This window comes from Durio zibethinus, chromosome 25 (assembly GCF_047325235.1).
Source record: "Durio zibethinus cultivar Kanyao isolate XHJ-2024 chromosome 25, ASM4732523v1, whole genome shotgun sequence".
NCBI lineage: Eukaryota > Viridiplantae > Streptophyta > Magnoliopsida > Malvales > Malvaceae > Durio > Durio zibethinus.
The window spans coordinates 1,367,149-1,375,182 of NC_143186.1; the positions used below are offsets into that span (position 1 = coordinate 1,367,149).

General features: G+C 43.6%; 2 pseudogenes; both read right to left on the reverse strand.

The window, feature by feature from the left end:
- Positions 1-936: 936 nt before the first annotated feature.
- On the reverse strand, positions 937-2,857 carry LOC149511460 (25S ribosomal RNA; annotated as a pseudogene).
- Positions 2,858-3,089: 232 nt separating this feature from the next.
- LOC149511461 (5.8S ribosomal RNA) lies at positions 3,090-3,245 on the reverse strand (annotated as a pseudogene).
- Positions 3,246-8,034: the final 4,789 nt, after the last annotated feature.

The window sequence follows — 8,034 nt, forward strand, 5'->3', positions numbered from 1 at the left end:
AAGGGCCATGATACTACCCCTGCCATCCAACAGGCAACAATAGCACGACACCACCAATGTTTGGTCTAGCTAGGACTGCACATGCAAACTCTACTATCACCATCTTAAGGGGACATTGCTTGATTCAAGGACTTGTTCTAGGGGTCTTGGCCAGCATTGACTGTGTGTATGAGTTTGGACAAGCCAAGGCAATTTTATGGTGGCTAGGAAAGGACCATGAGACTGCTAAATACCTAAGAGACTTGGCCAAGCCAAGCCACAATCGTAGCTTCTACTTGCACCACCCTATGGAGCAACTGCTTGATTCAGAGACTTGGTCAGGGGTATCAGGCAACATCAACCATAGTCATGGGCTTGTGCCCGACACAGTTGAGTTTTTTTTCCACATGCATGCCAATTGGTCAAGGCTATAAGCACCTTCCGGTCATTGAAGCAACTAGTCAATGGATAAAATAGCCAAAAGGCATGCATAACCTAGATTTTTCTCCAAGGATGTTGCTGTGGATGTACGCAACAATAGGCATATCACACACACCTACTTTTTTCAGGGTGAAAAAAGGGCCTAAACAACCACCCTCTAAAAAGTATGAGAGATTTTACAAATATGCTAGCATTAGATATTAAAGCATCTAAAATGAGGACACTTTTTTCAAGTAGGCATATCCTACACTGAGGGTCCACAAGTGTCGATGGTGGTCGAGGCTTGTGCCTACACTAAGGCCTAACATGTAGCGATGGTGTTCAATGCAACTACTCACACTAAGAGCCATCTTCTATCGAGGCTAATCAAGGCATGTGCCTGCACTAGGTCCAGATTGTGCCAATGTTGATTGAGGCATATGCCCACACCTAAGGCTAGTATGTGTCGATGCTGGTCGAGGTAAGTCCTTGTACTAAGGGCCAGCTTATGTCGATGGTAGTTAAGGCAAGTGCTTTACCACCACTGGCACATGGTTGTTGAGAGTTGATGTGGTTATGAGTATGACTAGGCATGGATGGCACTCAGTCCATCAAATTTTTAAGGGTTACCAGGGGTGCACTGGATACCACATGACATGCAATGCTCTTCTGACTACTAGACCTTATCTCTGGTTGAGCTATTTCCAAGGTGGCTAGGCTATTCAACAAAAAAGATAACACTTCTTGAGGTCCTTACAAGGTCTCTAGACTCCCAAACATTGTTGTTAGCCACCATGTCCTAGTTCAAGAATTTTAACCTAATTTGTTTTCAAAGATTATGTCAGAAGTGCTATCAGATGGGCTTCCTCAATCTTTTAAGATTGACTAACCCATGTTACATGGAACCTTTCCCCTTATTCGCCTTCAAAATTTTCATTTGAATATTTGCTAGTACTACCAAGATCTACACTGACAGTCTTCACCTAGGTTCATACCTCAAGTTTTGTAGCAATCATTGTGCCCTCTTACTCATTAGGGCCTGGCCCTTGCTCGATAGTTGGGTACAAGTCACGCACTTAAGCGCCATCTATTTTTTAGGCTAGTTGATTTGGTAGGTGAGTTGTTACACACGCCTTAATGGATTTTGACTTCCATGACCACCATCCTGTTGTCTTAAATTATCAACACCCATTATGGGTTTTAGATTAACATGTAGTTGCACATCGTAACCTAGCTTATGGTTCATCTTGCATCGCCAATTCCGCTTACCAACACTTAGAACTCTTGATTCTGTGATGTGGCTTAACAAAGCAGCTACATCATCTTACCTATTTAAAGTTTGAGAATTTTACACCCCCAATGCCTTTATTCATTTGCTTTACTCAATAAAACTTGCTAAGGGCTCCAACTCTCTTGAGGGAAACTTCAGATGAAATTAGCTACTAGATAGTTTGATTAGTTTTTTATCCCTATCCTAAGTTAGATGAATGATTTGCACATTAGTATTACTGCAGGCCTCCACCAATGTTTCCTTTGGCTTCACCTTACTTAGGCATAGTTCATCATCTTTCAAGTCCTAACAGGCATGCTCACACTCAAACTCTTCTTAAAAGATCAAGGTCAATCAATAGTGCACCCAAGAGGGACCCTGTCAATTAGCTTGCTTGTGCCTTATAGGTTTTCTAACCCATTGACTTGCACACATGTTAGCACCTGTGATGGATCCCATTAATCAGCTTCCTTATGCCTTATGGGTTTTCTAACCCATTGACTCACACACATGCCAAACTCTTTGGCCTATGTTTCAAGATGAGCTTGATAAGGAGCTTGTAGGCTGATGTTGGGAGCATGTCAGTGTTGAGGCATGCCAAGATGTTGTGTGTTGCATTCCACAATTGCTATGATAGTGTCTTTATGGGCATATCGAAAGCTCGAGCTTGGGCAATTGCCATGACTTGCATTGATCCATACCTCAAGTTGATCGATGGACCAACTCTCGCCATTCCACTTTTGACTAGGGCATGTTGACATCCTCCATCTACTTTGCTTCAATAATTTCAAGCACTCTTTGACTTTTTTTTCAAAGTCCTTTCCATCTTTCACTTGTGCTATTTGTTTGTTATTAGTCTCTTCTCGTATTCGATTTTGGATAGAATTTATTGATCGATTAGGGCTGCATTCCCAAACAACCTAAATCACAGATACCTCCTCATGGTGTAATAGGGTCCAAGCACAATGGGGCTCTCACCCTCTTTGGTTCCCTTTTTTAGGGAACATAGGGCCAGTATGCCTTTGAGGAAGCTATTTTAGACTATAATTTGGATGCCAAGGGCTCTCAATTTTCAAGCTAGGCTTTTTTTGTTTCACTAGCCATTATTAGAGGAATCCTAGTAAGTTTTTTTTCCTCTACTTATTGATATGTTTAAACTCAACAGTAATCTCACCTGACTTAAGGTCACGATGTGAGCATCGATTGAGCGATCCGATGGGTCCGATAGGGTCCAAATGGACAATGAGCATTTGTCACCAGAGACAAGGCATGCCAAGAGCTTGACCACTAATAATCATGGTGCTATCATTACTGGGGACCTGCTTTTGGGCTAACCATAGCTGACGAGATTATGATATGCCATCTTTTACCCCTTCACTTGAAGCTTTATGGACGGGTGGTTAGAAAGGGTGACGATGCATGACACCCAAGTAGGCATGCCCTATGCCTAATGGCTTGGGGTGTAACTCGTGTTCAAAGACTCGATAGTTCATAGGATTCTGCAATTCACACCAAGTATTACATTTTGTGATGTTCTTAATTGATGCAAAAGCCAAGATATCTGTTGCCAAGAGTTAGTTTGGTTTTTCACAACAAAAAAAGTTATGGTGTTGCTCATGTATTCACTGTGAATGGGATAGTGATGGCACATGCACTCTTTTTCATTTCAGTTATTTGGTGCAATTTGCACCGGGGGTTTTTTATTTAGTTGTGGGTGATGACACTGATCATTTCACTTGCTTAAGAGATGGAACAAAGAGACCATCATGCCTGCCTGAGGTCAAAAAGGCTTGAGGCATGGAGGCAACCTTGACCCTTCAATGTTTTGTTAAAGCATTCTCGGTTTGTTCATTGGTGGGTTTTGACAATGATCCTTTAGCAGGTTCACCTTCGAAAAGCTTGTTATGACTTCTTCTTCCTCTAAATGATAAGGTTTAATGGACTTCTCATGATGTTATAGGAAGTGACACATCTACTTTGTCATGATCCGAACACTTTTCTAGACCATTCAATCAATAAGAGCAATAGGTAGAATGTACAAAGTGTAGGAACATAATCAAAGCAAGCTGATGACTCACACTTACTAGGAATTCCTTGTTGAAGACCAACAATTTGAATGATCTATCCCTATCGTAATGAAATTTCAAAGATAACCCAAGCCTATCAGCCAAAGCTATCGACTTGTTAACTACGTCAATGTAGCATGCGTGTGGCCTAGAACATCTAAGGGTATTACATACATACCTATTATTACCTCTAACTTCCTTGACCTAAGCGGCCATAGTCCCTTTAAGAAGCTAGCCAGGAAGGATCACCTTCGTATAGCTAGTTAGCACGCTGAGGTCTCATTTGTTAACAAAATTAACCAAAAAAATCACTCCACCAACTAAGAACAACCATGCACCACCACCTATAGAATCAAGAAAGAGCTCTTAGTCTATCAATCCTTACTATGTTTAGAATTGGTAAATTTCTTTGTGTTAAGTCAAATTAAGCCACAACTTTACTCCTGGTGGTGCATTTCCCTCAATTCCTTTAAGTTTTAGCCTTGCGACCATACTCCCCCTAGAACCCAAAGACTTTAATTTCTCATAAGGTGTTGATGAAGTCCTAAAAGCAACATCCATCGATCCTTGGTTGGCATCATTTATGTTTGAGACTAGGATGGCATCTAATTGTCTTCAAAACCCCAACTTTCATTATTGATTAATGGAAACAACTTGGCAAATGCTTTTGCAATTGTTCATCTTTCATAAATCCAAGAATTTTAGCTCTGACTATGAAATATGAATACCGTTAACTATCCCTATTAATCATTACTCTGATCCCGAAGGCCAACACAATAGGATTGAAATCCTATGATGTTATCCCATGCTAATCTATATAAGGTAGGCCTATTTTTAGCACTCTAATTTTTTCAAAGTAACAGCGTTAGAGGAATGACCCGAATAGTTAAGGCTAGGAGTGCATTACTAATAGTAGGGATGAGTAGATTGATGCTCACCATAAGGTAGATCGGAAGACCTAACCCTAGTTCTAACTATGAGCTTTTTAACTGTAACAACTTAAATATACACTATCAGAGCTAGAATTATTGTGATTGTTGGCACTAGACTTGCCCTCAAATGGATACTCATTAAGAGATTTAGGTTGTACTCATTCTAGTTACAAGAATTATAGTGCCCGATAGTCTTATTTATTGTCACTACCTTTTCGTGTTAGGATTGGGTAATTTGTGTGACTACTTCTTTCCTTGGATATGGTAGCCATTTCTCAGGCTCCCTCTAGGATTGAACCCTAATTCTTTATTACCTGTCATCACCACAGTAGGCTCACTCCTAGGTGTTTAGCCCACCTTAAATCATGACATTCTTGTAAAACTTCCTTACGGAGCTTCCCGTGCTACGGCACAAACAGTCTACTGCCCCTGGTGTATAGCAAACCATCTTGTAACCAAAACTGCCTAGTCTTACCTTGCTGGGCATACTCTATGAGAGCCTTGGCTATAGGATCATGCGCAAGTCCCTCCTTGATGCGTGGCACCAGTGACCCCTCTGGTTGGCTAATGGCAGCAAGGTTAGCCTTTCTGCTCAGGGTGTCTACCACTAGGTTCACCCGTCTCGGCTTGTACTCCATCTAAAAATCAAATACTACAACGAAATCTTACCATCTCACCTGCTTGAGGGACAGCTTCTTTTGCGTCCAGAAGTAGCTGGTCACCATATTGTCTGTCCTAACCATGAACCTCGACCCCAACAGGTAATGGCATCAAGTGCACAAACAGTGCACCACTGTAGCCATGTCTTTCTTTTGGATCGTGTACTTGCGCTCAGTCTCGTTTAGCTTCCTGCTTTCGAACGCGACTAGACGTCCCTCCTGCATCAACACAGCCCCTATGGCAAAGTCTGATGCATCCGTATGCACCTCATATGGCTTGGCATGGTTTGGCAAGGCCAAGACTGGCTCCTCGATCACAGCCTATTTCAACCTATCAAAGGCTTCCTAGCACCTTACGCTCCACTCCTATGCTCTCTCTTTCTTGAGCAAGTCAGTCAATGGCGTGGCTATTGCTAAGTGACCTTTGATGAAGCACCTGTAGTAGTTAACCAGCCCAAGGAATGATCTTAACTCATTGACCTTGGCTGGTGGTTGCCACTCCAGGATGGTGTGCACCTTGCCTTCATCCATGCGTCTCCTGCCACCTCTCACTATGTGGCCTAGGAACGGGATCTCTTGCTGGGTGAATGAGCACTTCTCCCTCTTGACAAACAGCTTGTGCACCCACAACACCTCAAACACCTATCTCAAGTGGTCTACATGCTCTCCGAAAGTCTGGCTATAGATCACAATGTCATCCAAATAAACCACAACAAATCGATCAAGGAACGATTGAAATACCTTGTTCATAAGGGTACAGAATGTTGCTGGGGCATCGTGAGTCCGAAAGGCATTACCAAGAACTCATACAAACCTTACTGAGTGACACATGCTATCTTTTGCTCATTTCTCTTCACGATCCTAACTTGATAGTAGCTCGACCTCAAATTCAGCTTGGTGAACCACCTTGCACTCCCAAGTTAGTCGAACAAGTTCGTAATGAGTGGGATGGGGTACTTGTTCTTGACGGTTAGCTTGTTCAAAGCCCGGTAGTCTATGCATAGCCGTAACGACCCATCATGCTTGCAATGGAATAGAACTGGTGCACCATAGGGTGCCTTCGATGGCCTGATGAAGCCAGCATCAACTAACTCTTTAAGCTACTTCCTCAACTTCTTCAACTCTGGTGGGGACATTCGGTAAAGGGCTTTAGCTGGTGGCTTGGCCTCGGACACCAGCTCAATCTTGTGGTCCACCTCCCTCTTAGGTGGCAGCTGGCTAGGTAGCTTTGCGGGTATCACATCACTAAAAGTCTTTAGCACTTTTAGCACCTCCAAGGGTGACTCAGTCTCTTTCTCCCTTGGTTCATCATATTTCAGGGCTGCCAAGAAGGTGTCTTCTTATTTGCTTACCGCCTTGGCAAATTGGATGGTTGACACCACCCACGACCTAACTCCAGACCCTCTTCTCAATGGCACTAGGCATCGGCACCATGCATCCAGGATGCAAACACAATCAATAAAAGGCACAATGAGGGTGTTAATCCGAATAAAGAAATCCAACCCAATCACAAACTCATAGTCGTCAAGGGGTATTACCTCTATGGTTTCCTTACCTTTCCAGTCTCCAAGCTGCAACTCCACTCCCCGCGTTACTCTAATGGTTGGAACCTCTTTGGAGTTCACCATTTTAATGGTACCAGTCCCTTTCTGCACCTTTAGTCTGAGCTTTCAGGCTCCATCACCTGAAATAAAAAGATGTGTGGCACCTGTGTCCTTCAGTGCGCTCACCTTTTGACCCATAACCATCAGATCTGCAAACATCAAGCCCTTTGGCTTGCGGCTTCCCTTACTCTGGACAGCATTGAGTACCAATGACCTAAGCTTTACTGCCCCTGACTCTAGCTCCTCGTCAGACTCCTTGTCTACAGTAGCCAGCTTGCCCTTCTACGGGCAATTACGTGCTATGTGGCTCCCTTCACATAGGTAGCATGCTAATGGCTCTCGATCCCCCTTTGCTTTCGACTTGCCTGCTGGTGGCTTCTTCTCGCCATCCTTGGTTGAACCGTCTCGGTCCCCATCTTTGGACTCCCGATCACGGTCCTTCCCCTTGGACTACTTCTTCCGGTCCCTATCATCCCTACCCTTACCCTTGGGCTTGGAAGACTCGAACTTGTTCAGAGGCTTGAACTCTATCAATGCCTCAATAGTAGTCATAGCTTTAGCCAAGTCATGAACTCCCTTCCGTTGTAGCTCATGCTTCACCCATGACTTCAGCCCATCCATGAAAGCAAATAAGGCATCATTTTCACCTAGATCCGAGATCTATAGCATCAGTTCAGAGAATTTTTGGACATACTCCCTTATGTCCCCTTGCTGGCTCAGCCTGCGTAACTTTGCCCGCGCCTCATCATCGGCATACTCCGGGTAAAATTACTCTTTGAACTCCTTTTGGAACTCTGCCCAGGTTCCAATCATAGCGCTCCCATGCTTGACATCATCACACCTGTGCCTCCATCACAATAAGGCTACATCAGTGAGTTACATAACAGCGGTGCTTACCTTTATCGCCTCGTCTTACATGCCCATGGCCTGAAAGTACTGCTCTATACCCTATAGGTAGTTGTCCACTTCCTTGGCTGCCCTAGTCCCATTGAACTCCTTAGGTTTGGGGACATCCAATCTGGATTTGGACACTCCGGCAAACATGCTATTCCTAATGGCAGTCTTATAAGCAACAAGCTCACTAGTAAGCTCTTTCATCCGCTG